Source organism: Panthera tigris, chromosome A3, assembly GCF_018350195.1.
Source record: "Panthera tigris isolate Pti1 chromosome A3, P.tigris_Pti1_mat1.1, whole genome shotgun sequence".
NCBI lineage: Eukaryota > Metazoa > Chordata > Mammalia > Carnivora > Felidae > Panthera > Panthera tigris.
In genome coordinates this window covers 24,924,165-24,945,888 of record NC_056662.1, presented here as the reverse complement: position 1 = coordinate 24,945,888, position 21,724 = coordinate 24,924,165, and the positions used below count along the sequence as shown (strand labels likewise).

The following is a 21,724-nucleotide window of genomic DNA, read 5'->3' as shown; positions in this document are numbered from 1 at the left end:
TTATTTATTTTTAATTTTTATTTAAAAAAATTTTTTTTAATGTTTTTTATTTATTTTTGAGACAGAGAGAGACAGAGCATGAACGGGGGAGGGGCAGAGAGAGAGGGAGACACAGAATCGGAGGCAGGCTCCAGGCCATCAGCCCAGAGCCCGACGCGGGGCTCGAACTCGCGTACCACGAGATCGTGACCTGAGCCGAAGTCGGACGCTTAACCGACTGAGCCACCCAGGCGCCCCTGCGGTGATATTTAAACAGAGACTTGAGGCAGAAGAAGGAACCAGAAGTTAGAACATGTGGAAGAAGAACGTTCTTGTCCTTGGTCTCAGTATCACTATTTCTCCAATTGGACTTCTCTTCCTTTGAAGGGAGACACGGCGTCATCAAATAATACAAACGGAGCTATAATTGCTGGTTTCGCAGGGCGAGGATTCCATTCAAACTCTGCCCTGTTAGGACTCCCGTCCTTAGGTGGGTTCTGGGGCAAGCGATGTGAAAAACACGATCATGAAATCACAGGTCTGCCACAAGATTTCGGACAATTCTCACCCTTCAGGGAAGTATAGCTGAGGACAGAAGGGCAACCTTTTCCTGTGCTCTTTGAAGGCCCCTCCGCCTGTTCCGTGGAGGCTGGAACACTGATTTGGGTGAGAGTTTACGACAGGAGAAATACTCAGGAGAGAGGACCACCACCCAGATCAAATTATCTATCAAACGTTTCCCGCACCCTAGAAGGGTAAGCGTACTTCAATTTAACCTCCTTTGTAGGTGGGAGTGGCGCCTCCTCTCCAAACCCAACCCAACGGCTGCCTCTCCGCCCCGTCCTAGCCTAGGCTGAGAGGAACTATCCTCGTCCTCTCCACGCACCTGGTTCGCTGAAAGCGAAAGGACCTAGGGCTCCTCCCAACGCCATCTCTACCGCACCCTTCGGTACGGCCCCCCGCCAACCTGTTTGGGCCCTGTCTCCAGACCCCGCCCGTCTTCAGCACCAGCCAGCCGCTCTTGCTTTGGGTCACGCCTCCTTCCGGCTCTTCCCCAGAGTGGCCACCTTTAAGCCCCCACCTCCCTGCTCCGCTTCCGGGCACGCCTCCTTCTGTCCCGCTTCAATTTTTCCTCCCTCCTGGGTTTCTCTTCAGCCACGCCTCCGGCCCCCTCTGCTAAGGGTGCCGCTTCGCCCAGCCTCGCCTCGGTCTCCCTCCACCTTTGACTCCTCCTACGGGCACGGCCTCCCTTTAGCTCCACCCACATCCCCTCCTTTCAAGCACGGCCCTGGCTCCTGGCTCGGCGCGGCCTCCACGGTCTTCCATACCTGCCTTGCGCTTCTCTCGTCTCCGGCCTCACCACCCTCTCAGCCCTGCCCCGCCTTCGGCTCGCTTATTGGTGTAGCAGAGTCTCTCTTCCAGTCCTTAGCTCCGCCTCTCCAGCCTCCCTCCTCGGTCCCTCCTCCCTCAGTCAGGCCCCGCCCTGGCTCCGCCTGCCTCTTCTCCCCGCCGAAGCTCTGGACCTTTCCAAAGCGAGGCTGAGGGGGTGGGGAAAGCCCATGCGCCCGGGAAGCCGGGCTGTGTCAGGGTGGGGCTGCGGACTCCTAGCACTTGGGTCTCGGTGTCCTTTCCTGGAGAAAGAGGCAGGGGCGTGGAGGGAAGGCCCAGGGCCAGGGCTGGAACGGCGGGTGGGGCTAAGCTTAGGGAAACCGTTCAGGGCACCCCCACCCCCGCGCGCTTCAGTGGTGCCGGCCGAGGGAAGGACTCGCGGCTGCGGGGCTCGCGCCGCTGTCAGTGCGGCGGGGCGCGCGAGCGGCGCGGGCGCAGGGCGGGCTGAGCCGGGAGAAGCTGAGGGGGCGGTAGCGGCGGCGGGGGCGACTCCCGCGCGTGTGCTCAGCTCCTCACGCCGCGGCCGGAGCCGCCTTCTTCCTCCTTCGCTCCCTCCCTTCCGCCCCCGAGTGCGGCGGCACCGCCTCCTTCCGCGCCGCGCGGCTTCCTCCAGACCTCTTGGCGCGGGTGAGTGGGGGCCACGGGCGTCTCCTTAAGGGTGCGGGGGAGTGTTCCTCTTTCCTTTTCGGCCGCCCACCTCTTCACTCGAGTTCCTGCCTATTTTTAGAAACTCTTTTTTCGGCCATTCTGGGCGTCCCAGGAGCGGGAGTAACTCCCGGCCCCCTCCGCCCGCACCTCCTCCCCATCCCCGGGCCCGCCGCCCCGGGTCGCTAGCCCGGCCCATCCTCGCCTGCCCCCGGCCGCCTAGCGTTCCCTGGCCGATTCCCCCTTGCGGGCCGGGCCTGGGCCAAGAGTTGGCGGGGTGGGCCCGCGCCCGCTCGGAAGTTGGAGTCTTTGTGCTCGCGCCCCGCCCCACCCGGCGAGGGGAGGAGGGAAGGGAGCGGAGGCCGCGCCGGGGAGGCCTGGGCGGGCTCGGTCCCGGCTCCAGCCCCGGCTTCTTCCAGCTCTCCTGCCCGACCCGGCTGGGTCTGCGGGCTCCCCGAGGTGCGCAGAACTGGCCCTGCCTCGCTCCCCCCGGGCTTGAGCGCCGCCGCGGCCCCCGCCGCTGCCGTTCCTGGGCTCCTTGCGCACCTTGGGGCTCAGAGAGGAGCAACAACCGGTCCTCGAGCTGGGGCAGTGTTCCGCAATTCACGCAGCCCTCTGTGTGCAGCCGAGCTTTAGTTTGTCCCTCCGTAAAATTTGGGAAAGAAAGTCGCCTCGCAGCATGTTTGTGGATTTAGGAAACTAATACGTGAGAGAAGTGTTTAATACCAACAGGTAACATTTAATGGACTTGACTAGGAACTTTGTAAGCCCTATCCCCCTTTCCAAAAGCAAAAAACAAGGCTCAGGGAGGTGAAATAATGTGCTGCAAATCATAGTAGTCCTAGAAGTGTAAAGTCTTGGTACTAGTACCTGTTACTTATTTCTTAAGTGTGAGCTTGTGTAATCTCTTAGTGCAGAGAGGATTTTGATTTACCCTTGGGTCACATCGTTAGAGACGTAACTCCGTTTTCCCTGACTTCTAGGCTAGTGTCGACTATGCTGTGGATGAAATCCCATTCTGGGGATATGAGGGGTCGGAGGGAAAGGAAATTACTATGGATTTCTTGCTAGTATTGCCCGTTAGAATTTGATGAAGGTAGGGGACTCCAGATCTCAGGCACAACTGAAATTCTCTGGGATTTTGGTTCAAGGAAGGCTTGAGTCATTATAACAGTGAGGGCTATCCATTTTGTTTATAGTATGTTCCTCCCCCCAAACCTTGAGTGTTCTCCATAGTGTTTAGATTTATAGCTCCTGGTTGGGGAAGGGGAAGCAGGAAGTGGCTCAAGTCAAGTGCTTCAACTCTCTGCCTTCAAATAGGGTTTTATTTTCCCTATTTTCAGGTAAGACCAAGAGGGATAAAAGCGAACTAAAATTAACTTTGACTAGTGTTCTAGTTTTCCAGTGTGTTTGATCCTGGTGTGGGAAGTGTCAAAATCAGGTAGGCCACATTTTGAAAGAGTCTCCTGATGTTTGCATTAATTCTTGGGAGTCTGGAGGTCTGTTGTGCCCTCCTTTTTCCAAAATTCTGGATTTAGAAGTCGTGGTATGTAGGGGCTGGAAGGGGTCTTACTATCTGGTCTAACTTTTTTGTTTGCCTTGTCCCTCTTCCCTGTTAATTGAACACTGAAAGGGGAAGTAAGTTGTCTAAATTCACAGACTGCCTTAGTGACAAATCGGAACTAGAATTCCCAGTCCAGTAGTAGTTATATTTCTACAATCCCTTGCCACCTTTTGAAAGGGCAGTAAATTACATAGTCAGGCCTTAAGACCAGGAATCCTGAGTAAATTGAAATCACGAGGAAGTTGTTTAGTTCCAGCCACTCTCCGTGCCTCAGGTTTTTGCATTAAAAGGAGGTCAGGTTTTGTGCACAGGTGTACCAGTTCTCATTACTTTTATTGTGTGGTACTTTATGGTTTATAGTACTCTTCTGGAATCATCTGATTTCGTTTCTAATCAGTTCTGTGAGGGAGTTCTTAGAATTTGCTTTACATCTCCATTTTACAGCTGTAATTGAGAATGGAGACACAGCAAGGTTGGGGTACTTGCCTTTCTTATAATCACCAGATTAACAAGTGGTAAGGACAGGACACCTTTCATGGGCAGAGGATTTGATGTGGCATAATAAATTGAGCCACTTATTGTGACTCTGTGAACCTGTTTCCTTTTCTATAAACTCAACAGGCTTGTGTGGGAGCTGTGAGAAATGGCTGTGAAAGTCTATTGCAGTAGTAGAAATAATAGCTAACATTAAGTACTTACCATATACCAGGTACTGGACTAAGGACTTTCTGTGGGGTATCTCATTTATTCCTCAGAGCAACTGTATGAATTAGGTATTATCCCTGATTTACAGAGGAAGAAATAGGCTTTAGAGAGGTTATATGACTTGTTCAGGATCCTGTAATTGATAACTGCAGACAGTATAACTTTAAAGCCAGTGTGGGTGTTTTTTTGTTTTTTGTAAAAATACATGGGACATAAAATTTACCATTTTAACCAGTTTTAAATGGACAGTTCTCTGGCATTAAGTGCATTCACACTGTTACACAGCCATCACCACTATCCTTACCTAGAAATTTTTGTCTTCTCCAACTGAAACTGTATCCATTAAACACTAACTCCCTATTCCCATCTCCCCCCAGCCCCTGGCAACCACCATACGATTTTGTGTGTCTGAATTTGACTATTCTAAGTACCATATGTAAGTGGGATTGTACATATTTTGTCCTTTTGTGACTGGCAAAGTTGGCACTCTTTGTGCCTCCCTTGACCTCAGGGTGCTTTGTAAATGCAAAATGATCAGCCCTGATTGGCAGTATGCATCCCCAGAGTGGGAACCGAAGCCTGATTGTACCTTTGGTTAAGCTCCTTACCCCCTTTTCCTCTATCACTGAAGCCTGTTTTGGAGATCTGTGCTCGCCTCTTTTGTGTCTTCCAAAGTGACCTCTTACCCTTGAAATAGAACCCAGAGGACTCTCCACTGGCCTTGTTTGCACCTGCCTTTCTGACTATACAGGGTTTGGGCATATCAGGCTGCAGTGATCAAGAATAGCAGTGCTATGACAGCAGCTCGGATCAGAACTACTCAGAGGATGATTAAATGGATTACCTTTATGAAATGTTCTCTCTCTTTGCCCTCCTCTTTGTATATAGTCACACAAGAGGGATTAGCTTTGGTTTCCTAGAGGGTGTTTATGGATACTCCTTGTTTGCAGGTGGTTAAGATGGAGTTAAATGCATTTAGCCTTCAGAATTCTCTTTGGTTTGACCTTTTCCCGTTCTATGTGTTTGGGAGATGGTGGGGTGGTAGAATGTGGTGTTTGTGAAGGGTAGTTGGAATTTTGTCCTGATATTTACAGGGGGTGGGAGTGGGAGGTGTTCCAGAGATGGGTTTAATAGGGCAGCAAACAGATCTGAGCCTGTTGCACTTTCCTTAAAGATCTGATGGCTTAGCATTGCCTATGTATTAAGTCCAAACCCCTGAGTGTGATAATGTCAGAATGTGCTGAATTGTTTATTGGGGAGGATCTTGTAGTTGAGGAACTTTAAAGTCCCGTTCTGGCTACCTGTTGAGATTTGGTTTCATTGGACACTTCATTATCGGAAAGTTTTTCATTTACAGGAAAATTATTAAGCATCTGCCATGCACAGTCCTAACCTTGGGGATTTGGGTCTGTATAGTGTCGTGGGGAAGACAGGCAAGGAAACAGGCCATGTGAGAAGTATTGTGAATAGGGATAAACACTATGAGAGCATAGAGAAATGGTTACTTATCCAGCCTTGGAGGCTTCTTCAGATCTCAAGAAAAACAGAGAGACCTGAGGCAGGAGGAAACGAGATTTGGAGAGTTGAGGAGAGAAGATAAGACTAGGCAGAAGGAATTGCAAGTTTAGAGATGGTGGTGGTAATAGGTAAGACTTTGGCCATTTACTGTATCTATCAGGTACTATACTCTTAAGCATTTAACATGTGTTACTCCTTCCTATAACCACCTTGAGAAGTATACTATTACTCCCATTCCGTAGGTGAGAACAGACCCAGAGGGGTTAAATACATCTCTCCGTTTTCTCAAGATTGTTGAATGGATCATAAAACAAAAGATGGGTGGATGTGGCCCAAGATGAGAGGAGACTGGTACAGTAGGTAGAGCAGGAGCCAGGTCATGAAAGGGGCTTGTTGCCCAGGTTGAGGAGTTTGAACTTTAAACTGAGATGAGGGGGGCCATGCTCCCCTGGGCATTTTAGAAGGCTCTCTGGCTACCTGTTTGGAGAGTGGATTGGAGGGCTAGAGTACCATGGGCAAAAAAGACCAGTTAGGAGGAGGCTGTTATGGTACATACAGGTAGGAGATGATGATGTTTCCAATGAAGGGGGTGTGTGTGTGTGTGTGTGTGTGTGTGTGTGTGTGTGTATAGAAGGAATTGTGAATGAGACACAAAGATGATTGGTGTGGAGAGTAAGCAAGAAATCAGGGATGACTTCTAGATTTCTACCTGGTGCAGTTGTACAGATGAGGATGCTGATTATTGAGGTGAGGACACAAGAGAGAGGGTGGATTTCTCATGCAGGGTCCTACATCTGCTTTCATTTACCTTCTAGTTACTGATCCTAGTTCTCCATGGGGAGGGTGGGAGTGGGGGCATGGGTGAGGGAGAGATATTTCACAACACATCTGGTAACTATTCCTGACTAAACTGGGTGATGTAAACGCTAGTTTCTTTTTTTTCTATTTTTTTTTAATGTATTTATTTTGAGTGAGAGGGGAGGGGCAGAGAGAGAGGGAGAGAGAATCCCAAGCACCCTCAGTGCTCTTAGTGCAGAGCCAGATGCAGGGCCTGAATTATGAACCATGGGATCATGACCTGAGCCAAAATCAAGAGTTGGATGTTTGACTGACTGAGAGCCACGCAGGTGCCCCAACATTAGTTTAGAAAAGGGGGAAATATTAAGATATCAGACACCCAGGCCCTCCGTAGCCGTGAAGATTGCTTATGTTAAGCCAAGAACAGCTTACATTTTCTTTAGACAATGTCCTTTGGTACTGCTCTATGTGCTTCTGTGGCCCTCTCTAAGTCACTTGTGTTTACTACCTGCTAGGCACTGGGAAAACAAAGTTGAGTAAAACAGGAGCTTGCATCCAGAAAGGCAGCAGGTCTCAGTAGTTTAGCTAACAGTGGTGGAGGCAGAGGGTAGGGTGAGGCTGGTCAGGGTGGGACCAGATGCCGAGGGATCAAGAGGGATTTTTGTTACGATTTTAGATGATGATTTAGATAATATATCTCTTGGAGAGAGGCATTTTCTTTCTTCTTTTCTCTCCCATTTCTTAGGCAGTGGTGGGGGTGGGGTGGTGGTAAGAGTAAAGATAGGAGTGTTTTCATATGAATGTCTATAAAAACTTTTTTTTTTTTTCAATTTTATCTTGAGGTATAAAAGGTACAACTGGAGTGGGGAAGATGACAGCAGTAATGTTAACCTGCTGACTTACAACTGTCCATTAGGTATTATAAGGAAAGTTTCAGACCTGAGATGGGGTACTGCTCTTAGACTCTCAGGATTAGAGAGAGGGGACAGTGGGATAAACTGGGGGCCTAGTCATGAGCCTGAAGATTATTCATTCTGGTCCCTGCTGTTAATTCAGCTTGTGGTCTTGCCTTTCCTTTTCTGGTGCCATTTCATCATAAAATAATCCCAGAGCTCCCTGAAATTCTGTAAAGACCCAAAGGGTGGGAGCTGGGGGCAAAAATTAATTTTGAGGTCCTTCTCTGGTCACCTTCCCCACCCTGCTTAAATGAATAACTAGACACAGGCATCTGTCCAAGTATCATTAGTTATCTTTTCCATTTCTATAACCCTCCCTTTTTTTTTTCTTCAGTTTTATTATCTTTCACTTCTTAAGGACCTTCATGTGAATAAATGACCATACCTCATTGGAGGATGGGGGGAAGTGTGGAATATATCACTAGGTTCTATTCTATATCTCCAGAAGGTCATTTAGGCTGTCCACTGCTCTCTCTACAGGATTAGGGGTGGGGAGATTGTGGTTGAATACTTACAGTTTCTTTCTTTGATTTTTTTTTTTTAATTTTATTTTTTAAATTTACACCCAAATTAGCATATAGTACAACAATGATTTCAGGAGTAGATTCCTTAATGCCCTTTTAGCCCATCCCCCTTCCCACAACCCCTCCAGTAACCTTCTGTTTGTTATCCATATTTAAGAGTCTCTTATGTTTTGTCCCCCTCCCTGTTTTTATATTATTTTTGCTTCCCTTCCCTTGTGTTTGTCTGTTCTGTGTCTTAAAGTCCTCATATGAGTGAAGCCCTATGATATTTGTCTTTCTCTGACTAATTTCGCTTAGCATAATACCCTCTAGTTCCATCCATGTAGTTGCAAATGGCAAGATTTCATTCTTTTTGATTGCCGAGTAATACTCCATTATATATATGCCACATGTTTATCCATTCATCCATCGATGGACATTTGGGCTCTTTCCATACTTTGGTTATTGTTGATAGTGCTGCTGTAAACATTGGAGTGCATGTGTCCCTTCGAAACAGCATACCTGTATCCCTTGGATAAATACCTAATAGTGCAGTTGCTGGGTTGTAGGGTAGTTCTATTTTTAATTTTTTGAGGAACCTCCATACTGTTTTCCAGAGTGGCTGCCCCAGTTTGCATTCCCACCAGCAGTACAAAAGAGATCCTCTTTCTCTGCATCCTCGCCAACATCTGTTGTTGCCTGAGTTGCTAATATTAGCCATTCTGACAGGTGTGAGGTGGTATTACATTGTGGTTTTGATTTGTATTTCCCTGATGATGAGTGATGTTGAGCATGTTTTCATGCATCAGTTGGCCATCCTGGATGTCATCTTTGGAGAAGTGTCTATTCATGTCTTTTGCCTGTTTCTTCACTGGATCATTTGTTTTTTGGGTGTTGAGTTCGATAAGTTCTTTATAGATTTTGGATACTGACCCTTTATCTGATATGTCATTTGCAAATATCTTCTCCCATTCTGTCGGTTACCTTTTAGTTTTGCTGATTGTTTCCTTCGCTGTGCAGAAAGAAGCTTTTAATTTTGATGAGGTCCCAATAGTTCATTTTTGCTTTGGTTTCCCTTGCCTCTGGAGACGTGTTGAGTAAGAAGTTGCTGCGGCCAAGATCAAAGAGGTTTTTGCTTGCTTTCTCCTCGAGGATTTTGATGGTTTTTTGTCTTACATTTAGGTCTTTCATCCATCTTGAGTTTATTTTTGTGTAGGATGTAAGAAAGTGGTCCAGGTTCATTTTTCTGCATGTTGCTGTCCAGTTTTCCCAGCACCACTTGCTGAAGAGACTTTATTCCATTGAATATTCTTTCCTGCTTTGTCAAAGATTAGTTGGCCATATGTTTGTGGGTCCGTTTTTGGGTTTTCTATTCTGTTCCATTGATCTGAGTGTCTGTTTTTGTGCCATCTTTCTTTCTTTCTTAATGTTTATTCATTTATCTTAGAGGGAGAGGGAGAGCGCGCACACGTGACTGGGGAGGGGACAGAGAGAGAGAGAGAGAGAGAGAGAGAGAGAGAGAGAGAGAGACTGACCCAAGCAGGCTCCATGCTGCCAGCACAGAGCTCGATGCAAGGCTTGAACCCATGAACTGCGAGATCATGACCTGAGCCAAAACCAAGAGTTGAATGCCCAACCGACTGAGCCACTCAGGTACCCCAAATAGAGTTTCTGAGGCTCCGACATATGTATTTGAAGTGCTCCACTGACTAAAGTGCACATCTGGTTATTCTTCTGACACGCCCAGTGTTGCTCCACTGGGCGAAATAGGCTTTTTGATGCTTGCCAAAGTCATGTAACTTGTAATTACCTGATATTCTCTGGGATCTGTCTTCCTGTCTAAAACAAGGGGGTTGGACTAGATAATACTGAATGATATTTTTACCTCTTAATAGTATGAATTTCTGGTTTTATGGAAGTGACTTAATTCATTTCTGGAAGGAGAAACAGTTTTGTTAGAGCATTGAGAGTATGTCAGAGGGTTAAATTCTGAGTTCACGGGTACCTTTCAGTATATAAACAGATGGATATTGCTTTTTAGAGTGGACAGATTGCTGAAAAATTGCTTGTGAGATGAATTTATCAGATTGTCTAAGGAGCTCCATTATAAACGTGGAGCTGTTGTCCCATGGACAAACTTGGAGTCTAAGGACTATAAAAAATTATATTTAAATGTTTGGCAAACTGTTTAAAATCATAGAATAAAGACAGATAAAAAACAGTATAAGATTCCCAAACAGTACTAGGACTGGAAAAACACTATACCCGGAATTTGCATTTCCTTAGAGCTTTAGCTTTATGAGGTAGATGACTCTACTGAGGTTACCTGGCCCTTAAAATGCCATCTGTAGAGACTGAATAGTTCTGTTTATTTGTTAAGGTAAGAATCATTGCTTTATCCAAGTAAGTATTCTCTTTTAGAAGGCCAGGTTAATAAGTTTAATGTTATTGGCCAGGTTTTCTTCATTCTAGAGGTATTTATCTGGTATTTAGCGGTCTCCTGTTTGTTTTATTAAGGATTTTTTTTTTTTTGTAATTTATTGTCAAATTGGTTTCCATACAACACCCAGTGCTCATCCCAAAGGGTGCCCTCCTCAATACCCATCACCCACCCCCCCTCCCTCCCACCCCCAATTAAGGATTTTACTAAACCTAGTTAAAGGTACTGTTTGCATGGTCTCTGTTGATCTGTTTGTCTAGTTTCCTTTGTAATTCTTTGTGCTAGTGAAAGCAAGCTCAGCAGTAGATTTAAAAGAATCATTTCTATAACTCATTTCTCTAGATCTGGGTTTCCTTTCTGGAAGTAGGATCATGCTATACTGAGAGGTCAAATGTTGCCTGCTTACATGGGCCTTTGGGACTTTGTTCTTCCAGATAGCTGTAAGCTGGCAATGAGGAATGGTATTGTCAGTATAGTAATAATAGCGATGCCTGAATCAGAATCAGTTGAACACAAGAATAACTTTTCTTCAGGCCTTAAAGACTCACCTTAAATTGGTTTTCACATAAGTTAAAATCAGCTCTTGATAAAATTAGGGTCTCAGTAGAGTTACCATACTGAGTAGGCTACCTAGCTGTGATAGCATGATTATATTTATGCAACTGCCTTTCATCCCAAAGTTCAGTCATTCTTTTCCAGGAATTTGGAGTACCTGCTATGTGTTCTGTCTATGGAGAACATAAAAACAAAGCAAGACCTGATTGCTGCCCTCAAATTACTTTCAGTTTTGAGAGAAGTACAGTGGATCCTAGTTTCTGCTTACTCCTGCTGCCCTGGGCCAGATATTTGGGTTGAGGATTCAGACTAGAAATAGCAGAATTGATGGATGTATCACTAGGCAAGGAGACCTTTTTGAAGATCTGACTTCCAGTGTTTGCATATATTTTTGCCCCCCTTTATCTATTGGTGAGGTGCCCCACACACGGTGTGTAAAGTCAAGAACATTAGGGTAGGGGACAACATTGTCCTTCAGGCTTGGGTGTCCAGACATCTGTCTAGTGCTTTTCCTAATCTCCTCACATCAGTTCTCTGGCTGGCTTCCAGAAAGATTTGATACTTCTAGCTTCTTCTTTAGGAAGTAAGAAAATGAAGTTTCATATTGAATTATTTGAAGTTTTATTATACTCAGTTTTGAAATAGCTCTCTATTTTGCTTGAAAGTGAATTATATGAAGTGTGGTTTCTGGCATTTGCTCAATTTGTGACTTAATAATTGTGATTAAATTGTGGTTCTTGAAGCCCACCACCACTGTCTCTGCCAGTCGTCTTTGAACACTTTGCAGCATGGAGCCCTAAGGAAATGGAGGGAACGTTGAGCTTACCCTGATCTTGAAGGGCTCTTCCCCTTTTCTGGTTTCTACACTCAAAAAAGAAAGGTTTTTTGGATGTTGTGTTGTGTTCGAACAATTTAGCATTGCCTGTGAGGTTTAGAAGAAGAGAAAATATGCCTGTGCCTGTCCTTGAAGGTTGGAGATAATATTGAAATCAGTCATCCAAACTGTATGGAGCCCATTGAATGCCTTCTTGGTGCTGTGAGGGATGTAAACATGTATAGCATATTCTTGACTTCAGGGAACCTATGGTCTCTTTGGGGAGAGAAGATGTGTATCTGACAGTAAGGCAGTTTGGTGTAGATAGCGTTGTTTGGATGACTAAGGTCTACTCTTGTTCTTTGACACTAATTTGGCCAGGTAAACTGAAATAAGTCATTTTTCCTCTTGGACCTCCATTTTGTCATCTATAAAATGGGGCTAATATTCCATATCTTAACTTCTTCACAATGTTATTGTGAGGAACAAGTTAATTTTACTAAAAGTACAAATGATACATTATAAAACCAGATGATGCAATTTATATGTGAATTTATATATGAACATATATATATATATATATATATATATATATATATATATATAAAATACATGAAGAACACATGAGCTATTTGTCAGAGTTAATGGGTAAATGGCAGTGTTTTCCATAGAAGGAGAGATCTCTTTGGGTTGGAGTGATCAGAAAGAGCGATCTGAATCAGCCTCTAGGACTGGAGAAAGAATGATGGAAGCATTTAGACAGGGGCATTGATGAGGCAAAAGACTAGGAAAAACTTACGGGAGCAGGTTAGTGTTTTCCAGCCTCAAGTCACAGGGTAGGTGTATGTTCAGCATTAGTTACCAGTTTTCGAAGGCATACCAGATTACACTCTCGTTAGTGGTATAGGAGAGATTCCTGTTGATTCACATTCGGGTCAACACTTAGCATTGTCTTTTTCATTTTAAGTCCTGTTGGTTGATAGTTACAGAACTGAGTTTAATGAACGTAATATGAACTCTCAGGTAGCAATGCCATGAAGAAGTAAGATTGGGATTTCAGAGAAGGGAGAGATTGCTTCATTTGTGGTGTGTGGTGCCCAGGGGGCATTTATGGTGGAGTGAGCATTTCACTGGGCTTTGTAGGATAAAGATAGTGACCATATATTATCTGGGACCACTTCAGTTTCTCATGTTCTGTCTGGTTGTGCTTAATAAATTATGAAACACCAGTATTTCTGTGTCAGGACTCTTATCTCCTTGATACCCTGAAATCTCTTCTCAATTGCTGTGCCCCACTCCCTTTCCCTACCCCATTTTCCCAGAAAGTACGGTCACAGGAGATTTTAGGCTATGGAGATGGAGAGAGGACATTCTGTTGAACAGAAACACATGAGTGACTAAATTGAATGGCATCCCTATTCTTGCTAATGAGCTGAAGAGGGGAGGATGTGTCCATACTTCAAGGGGTGGATGGTGATGCCTTCTCATAGCCCTCTGGAGCAGGTGGAAAATGTCTACTGTTCCCAAGCCAATTGTATTTAAACTGGATAGGATGAGAATGACCTCTTTGCCTGAAATTACATCATTTCAGGAAATAAGTTAATCCAGCAGTAATACTTGAAATATATCAAAAGAGAGTTTGTCTTTTAAAAGAAGGGGGAGGTGGCAAGAGGGAATACCAAAACCTAAAGAGCTTAGTCTCTCAAAGCTCATCTATTACTTGTATATTTGCTCAGGGAAAAATTGCCATTTCTTTATCAGCTTTCATCCTGCTGGGTGGACCCTAGCTGAGTGTTTATTTTCTGTAGTTTTACCAAATCACTTTGAAGGCTGGTGTGAACATTGATCATTTCTTAGAGCCTTTCCTCTTTGTTCTGTCAGCAAATTTTAGAAAATGTACCTTAAATTACCTGGTTGGGGGAAATGAGGTGGCCCTGCCTGCTCCCAGAGAGCAGTACTTCCATGTTAAACATTAGTTAGGTCCTGATCCTGTTTCAGGTCTGGGGTATTTGTCAGGAGAGACTGACACTGATGCCACTGGGGACATATACTAGAGGGTATTTAGGCCTTCTGTCAAGTAGACTAGTTGAGTACTTGATTAAAAATCTGATCTCGGTTCTAAACCTAACTCCGTGTTTGTTATTAATAGTTGCTGCCCTGTATCGGGTGCCCACTGTGTTGAGATACCATGCTTGGTACCTTGGTTCAAACTAATAGAGCTGATGTTTATTTAAAATTACTGTGTGCTAATAAGCTCTTTGTGTATGTATAGAAATCTTTATAAATCCTATAATACAAGACCTATATAAGAAAATTTATGTATCATTTACATATGTTATATAAATCTTGTATATCATGCATAAGTCTGTCTATATATAAAAATCATTTATTCTTACCTCAACCTTAAGAAGTAGGTTCTGTTGATCCTCATCATATAGATAGGAAACTGAGATGCCAGGAGGTTAAGAAATGTATTGTCACACTGCCAGTAAATGAAGTTGCCAGGAGTTAAACCTAACCAGTTATTTATTTTTAATATGAAAAATTTTAAACATACCCAAAATAGAATAGATTAATGAAGCCTGATTCATTACTGTACCTATCACTCAGCTTCAATTCATGGTCAGTCATATTTCATTTATACCCACCCCTACCTACTTCTCATCGTGTGCTTTGAAGAAAATCTCAGCTATCATATTTTGTCCTTAAATATTTCACAACATATTTCTAAAGGATGATTTAAAAAATAAAACTTCAGGGGCACCTGGGTGGTTCACTTGGTTAAGTGTCCGACTTCGGCTCAGGTCATGATCTTGTGTTTCATGAGTTCAAGCCCCGCATCGGGCTCTGTGCTGACAGCTGAAAGCTTGGAGCCTGCTTCAGATTCTGTGTCTCCCCCTCTCTCTGCCCCTCCCCTGCTTGTGCTCTCTATCTCTCAAAAAATAAATAAATGTTAAAAAAAAAAAATTTTAAAAACTGCAGTGGGGCCTGATTGGCTCAGTTGGTAGGGCATGCAACTCTTGATCTCAGGGTTGTGAGTTCCAGCCCCACATTGGAGGAAGAGTTTACTTAAAATACAAAACACAACTACAGTGCCATTTTCATCCTTGTAAAATTTAACAACTCCTTAATACCATCAAAATTCAGATTGTGTTCAAATTTCCAGTTACCTCATAAATGTCAAAATCTTACTTTTACAGTTTGTTTGACTTAGGATTTATATAAGATCCACATTTTAATTGGTTCCATCTTTTAAGTCTCTCTCTCTCTCTCTCTTTTTAAGTTTATTTATTTATTTTGAGAGAGAGCATGCATGAGCAAGCAGGGGAGGGGCAGAGAGAGAGAGAGGGAAGGAGAGAGAATCCCAAGCAGGCTCCGCACTGTCAGCCCAGAGCCTGATGTGAGGTCTCATCCCATCAACCATGAGATCATGACCCAACCTGAAATCAAGAGTCTTATCCTTCAACTGACTGACCACGCAGGCGCCCCCTAAGTCTCTTTTAATTTGTAGTTCACCCCTGTGTGGTTTTTGTGTTACCTTTATTTGTTGAAGTAACTGGATTGTTTTCCATGTTCTGAATTTTCTATAAATTGGTGGTTGTATCTAGGGGGCAAATATGTCTTAATCCTCATGGCAACTCTGCAAAAAATAGGTATTTTTGTTTTGCAGATGAGAAAACAGACTGAGAAAGATTGGGTGACTTGTCTAGAGCCTCCCAGCAACCTTGGATTTAAGCACAGACCATTTTGTCTCCAAAGCCTTTGTTCTTTGCTTTTTTCCACTCCCCCATTCTCTGACCTTGGGCAAATCATTTTAAGTTCTCTGGGCCTTAGTTTCTTTGATACATACACTGATGAATCTTATAGGAGTAGTAGTTTATGTGTCGATGACCATTTGAATGCCTACTATGTGATGGCATGGTACTAGATGCTGTGGATGATACTCAGGTGAATATGTTTTCAGTGAGCAGGTGGTCAGCCAGGGACTGTAGGACTATACCCTGTTTCAGACATGGAGACTGTTTTGGACATGATGGGGCTATAGGAGCTTCCTAACTAACCTTTCTGTCTTGTCCTCTTTCATGCCATACTCCTCCCTGCTGCCAGGTGCCTTTTTCTAAAAACCATTTTTGTTGTGTACTCCCCTACTTATAAATCTAATTTGAGGGACTTGGTAAATAAGAAAGTTTTTCCAGCAATAAACCTTCCCTCCTTGAATTGAGTTACTATTTCAAGGGCAGCTGTTTTTTTTTTTTCCCCCTTTTGTTTGGCAAAGGTATGTTATTGCTTTTATGTAAATGCTGAGGGAATCTGGAGATGATAGAAAAATGGTGGAATAAAGCATGGGAATGCCATCTTGATTCAGGGGAGAGCATACATTTAGCATTGTACTGTTGACTCTCAAGGACATCTGACTGTAATGGAGCAGTTGTGCTCTTTTGCAAAGAAAAGGTACTTTTAGTTATGAAGTTTAGGGACAAAAGTTTTAGAGATATTCCTTTAAGGGGAACCAAGCTGCTGAACTTTCATTTTACTGGCTAGCCAAGCCATTAAAATGGATGCAGTATATAGAATTGAAGTCATGTAGAACAGTGGCTTGGGTCTGTAATTTGGGTAGCAGGCAGTCAGCACTGGGGTCCAGGCCAACATACAACTATAAGTAGTAAAAGTCCAAAGTCCAGAGTAGTAAGTCTCAGGGCATTTGTATCCCTAGAGTGCCTTATATGTAATAGGTACCTAATATCATTAAATCTTTCTTAAAAAAATATTTTTAACAGTGGATTAAGCTAAAGAAGGTGTGGAATCATGGGTTCTATTTAAGTTTATTTTGATTTATTTTGAGGGAGTGTGAGGGTGCAAGTGGGGGAGGAGTGGAGAGAGAATCCCAAGCAGGCTCCACACCCTCAGTGCAGATCCTGATGTAGGGCTTGAACTCGTGAACTGTTGAGATCATGACTTAATCCAAGAGTCCGATGCTTAACTGAACTACCCAGGCGCCCCTGGAATCATGGGTTCTAAAGCTCAGGAGCCAAGTGGTCCAGAACTCTGGATAGCTCCTTGGAAAAACAGTTCCTCTGACAAAAGTTAGGAGTCCTTAGGGGACTCCTAAATCCTTTCTGTTCAGAAGTATTCAGAGGATCTTACCCTCTAGATCAGGGATTGCAAACTGGCAGCCCCTTGGGTTGCCCCTGGCCTGCATACATATTTTGTTTGACTTTACCTGTACTGTTTTTCTGTTTTGTTTTGAGTTGGACCCCAGCCTGGGGAGATTGGGGCTGCCTTTCAGTGGAGATACCTTGTATGAGATCAGAAATCCTGGCATGTGGGCTATGAGGGTGACTGATTTCTCCTGAAGAGGGAATAGCCCCCTGCTATTCTGTAGACGGCTTTAGTCCCTGAGCCCTCTATTAGGGATTCCCTGTATTGTGATTCCTTGTGCACTGCCTGTTTAAGAAGCTTGTATCTTGGCCTTGTTTTTTTTTTTTTTTTTTTTTTTTGGTCTTTGAGGCAAAGGGATATGGCTTTGATCTTTGGGCAAGTCTGTAGCACCAGCCCAGTTTGGCAAAATGCTTGTGTTGTAAAGAATCACGTTCTTCATTTCTGTCCATCTCACGTAGTGTTTCCTTATTGGCTGGCTTCTTTAAATGGAGCATATTTGTTCTCAAGTTTGTCAAAGCCCTCACCATTTCCTATTGTCTCTGTGATACCCAAGCCCAGTGCTTATTGCCATTTATCATCAGACTAGTACTTTGTTCTTTGAAACACTTGGTCACCTGTACTTAATTTTGCTACCTGCTTGGTCCTTTTGGGCCAACCCCACTCTAGATGGAACTCTTTGATATTGAAGGGGCTTTGCCCAGTTATGTACTTATGTACTTTTAGTCTGCTGGGGCTAGATGAACTATCTTTATTTTATTAGAAACTTTTGGTATCCCTATTGGCTAGTAAGTCTGTCTCTTTGCTTGTCTTAGGACTTCACCAGGACAATAAACAAGTCAAGTCTCAGTGAAACTTGTCCTTGTAAAATTAGCATTTTTTGCAGTCTCTAACACACACAAGCTGGAGGAGAAGTGGGTTCTGATGCCTTGTGAAAGAAACCATGACCTCTAATACAAAACTTTTTTAAGGAGTTAGTCCCTGGTCTTTGTCCCACCTAGTTGCGATGAGCTGCAGCTCCTGGGTGTTTAGGTGACTTTTTCTGAATAAGTGACTTCTTGCTGCTTGATCTCTTTGGCTTCTTGTAATTATTGTAGCATTGTCATCTTGTATGTGGCACATCATGGTAATTTCAGTGACAACTGATCATGATATCCCAGATAAAGGGAGGAAGCTAATAAGTGTTAGGAACTCAAAAAGGATATTGGGCTAAGTTCTTATACGGCTAGTAGAATTTTGAACTGGAAAGGAGTTTTCAGCAAAAACCTAATTAAACCTTTTCCTTTTACAGATCAGTCCCTATTTGAGATACTTAGCTTTGTGTTTCTTTGTGCTCTCTATTCTGTATGGGTTTTTTCCATTATATCCCACTGGACCATGATCTCCACAAAGGCAGGAACCATGTCTGTCTTGTTAATTACTGTCTTCCCAGTGCTTGCCATAGGACGTAAGTATTTTTTGAGTGGATAACATGGACACATGGCTGAGTATTGGATGATATATGAAATCATAGGATAAAACATACCTTCCTAAAGTGTCAGTGTACTCAGATTTTTTGGATTTGGAGTAGTTTAAATATTATAACTAGTAATTGAAAAGTTTACTCTTATATTAAATCATGTTAGTGTGAATTTCTTTTAGATAACATGAGAAGGCATCAAATAAATTTCAGAATTACAGTAGGTCCTTTGACCTTTGCCCCAGAGGTTTTAGAGTTGCCTGAATGAACTCTGATATTTTTGAAAAGCTAGAAAACTAATTTCTTTGGTATATTTTTTAAAGTTTATTCATTTTGAGAAAGAGAGAGTGAGGGCAGGTAGGGGAGGGGCAGAGAGCAGGAGAGGGAGAATCCCAAGTAGGCTCTGCGCTACTGGGGCTCTATCTCACAACTGTGAGCTCATGATCTGAGCCAAAATCCAGAGTTGGATGCTTAACCAACTGAGCCACCCAGGTGCCCCTAGAAAACTAATTTTTTTTAAAAACATGAGATCTGATTTGAAATGCTAGCAGTTAATTCAGAGATTTTTAAACAAATTTGTGTGGGTAAGACAAAACACATCCTTGGCTTGAACATTTGTTTGTGACCTAGTAGGTAAACAGGTCTGGGGAGCAACTAGACTTTGGATAGGGTCAAATAGATCATGGTGTCAGGGACAGTTGCCATTTTGGGCCTGGCTTCTTGGCTTCAAACTGGCCATAGTTTGAAGTGGAAAGAATGAAGTTACAACTTGATAGGTTAGGAAAATTCTCACATTAAATATCGCCGTCTGGGAGGCTCTGTCATTTGAGCATCTGATTTCAACTTAGGTCATGATCTCATGGTTTGTGAGTTCGTGCCCCACGTCGGGCTTTGTGCTGACAGGTCAGAGCCTGGAGCCTACTTCAGAGTCTGTATCTCCCTCTCTCTCTGCCCTCCCTGCTTGCACTCTGTCTCTCAAAAATAAATAAACATTAAACAAATTTTTAAATTCTCTGTGGGAAGCAGCTTCTATAAAGCTATCTCAGCCCTTAAGAGAGCTTTACTCCCCTTGTTTTGCAGTTGAAACTGAGGCCCAGGGAAGAAAGCAGAGCTTTTCTTTAGGAACCTAAACAGCAGCCATAGGTCCTCGGCAGACCCTTCTTCAAACTCCAGATCTTTGTTGGGTGCTCCTGCCTCACACACTCTTAGGGCATGAGGCAAGGTGTTTTGGCATACTTTGGGATGGTTGGTAGAGCTAGGCAAACTCTGTTTCTTGGCATAGCCCTATCATCCTGAGCAAAGGGAGGGTTGAGGTGGCAGTTAGTAATGTGCTCAGTCTCAGCCCAAAGGGTCTATTTCTGTCACTAGCATCAGATTGACCTTATTTTTTCTACATAGAAAGATGTAGAAGATAGTTCAGCAACAAGGAGCCTCAGTGCCAAGATAGATCCATCCCTCCTTGTGTTTCCTCCCTTCCAGCTCCTTCCTCCTTGAGCCCTCCCCTGTGCATCACTTACCTTCTTCCTCTTTGAGCCTTCCCTTATGCATCACCTACCTTCTCCCACCCCCCATCCCCACTCTTTTATTCTTTGTATTTGTCTCATTGTTGCCCTTCTCCTCCATGGGGAAATTCTTGTAATCCTCTGCAGTAGGCAGAGTCTGGGATTGGACCTGTTTCTAGGGTTTTTAAGGGGACTTGCTCTCAAGTAGGGCAACTAAATAAAGGAGAATAGACATTTTTAAACTGCCCCCTCTTCTCTACCTCACCCCAGATTGGAAAGGATAAAATCTCAACTCTGGGCTTGACTGCAAGGCTCGTACAATCTGGTGCCACCTCACTTTGCTACCTTCTGTCAGCAGCATGGTAACATCCACTGTTTCCCTGTGCTCCTGCTCAATTCAGAATGACTTTGACTGTTTCTCTGAGTAGAAAGCTCTCAGCTCCCTGCCCCCTTTACTAGACAAGCTCCTGTTCATTTTTTCAAAGCATTTCAAATGCCATCTTCTCAATGAAGCTTTCCTTGATCACTCCATAAGCAGAATTAATATTGGTCTTCTTTGCACTTTGCTTCTACTTCTGTAGTTGTACTCTGCTGTTGTATCACACTCAGATCTCCTCTCATTCATGAAATTAAGATCTTATGGGCCAGGGGACAGTGTACTACTTAACTGTTTCCTCTGTGTCTCTGTAACAGGCTTGGCATAAATAGTACTTGCAGAATGAATAACAGAAATGTATGTGTACTGATAGCCGTGGTATAAACTTGAGCATTAAATGCTACAGGTAAAATGTGACAAAATGCTCTGGAACTTTATGGGAAATTTTTTTTTTTTTTTTTAAGATTTTTTATTTTAAGTTTGTTTATTTGAGAGAGAGAACAAGTGGGGGAGGAGCAGAGAGAGAGGGGGAGGGACAGAATCCCAAGCAGACTGCACTGTCAGTGTGGAGCCTGATCTGGGGCTCGAACTCAAATCTGTGAGATCATGACCTTAGCTGAAATCAAGAGTCAGGCACTTAACGGACTGAGCTAGCCAGGCACCCCCCCCCCCCGCCTTTTTAAAAATTTATTTTGAGAGAGCACATGTATTGGGGGGGAGGGGGAGGAGGGGGCAGAAGGAGAGGGAGAGAGAATCCCAAGCAGGTTCTGCACTGTCAGCGTAGAGCCTGACACAGGGCTCAATCTCACGAACAGTGAGATCATGACCTTAGCTGAAATCTAGACTCGAATGCTTAACTGACTGAACCACCCAGGTGCCCCCCCTTTTTATTTTAGAGAGAGAGCATGAGTTAGGGGAGAGTGGTTGAGGGGGGGCAGGAAGAGAGAATCTTAAGCAGGCTCCATGCTCAGTACGGAGCCTGACACAGGACTCAATCCCACGGCCCCGGGATCATGACCTGAGCCAAAATCAAGAGTTGGATGCTCAACTGACTGAGCCACCTAGATGCCCCTGTGGAAGTTCTTGAGAACTAACTTCTAATTGGGAGAAATCTTGGAAGTTTCTAAAAACTGGTAGCATTTGAATATGTCCTTGAAAATTCAGAAGAAATTCAACTTGGCAAAGATGGTGGGAAGAACATTCCAGGTGGAGGAAATCGTTGGAGTAAAGGCAGTGAAGAAGTATAGAGATTCAGGCCACCATGTACTGCACCCATCTCTTTAGCTAGAATCCTGTTAGAGTGTTAGTGTGCTAAATTTCTAGGCCAGCCTAAAGGAAATTCTCTCCTGTCTTTTGTACCTTTT

General features: G+C 43.9%; 1 protein-coding gene across 8 annotated transcripts in view; it reads left to right on the top strand.

Moving 5' to 3' along the window:
• Positions 1-628: 628 nt before the first annotated feature.
• RALY (RALY heterogeneous nuclear ribonucleoprotein) overlaps positions 629-21,724 on the top strand; it is an 84,971-nt gene continuing 63,875 nt past the window's right edge. The window contains exon 1 of one of the 8 annotated variants that reach the window (XM_042980583.1): positions 629-734. The gene's annotated coding sequence lies outside the window, so the exon portion shown is untranslated. The other 7 variants (XM_042980584.1, XM_042980580.1, XM_042980586.1 and 4 more) reach the window with 7 other exon arrangements.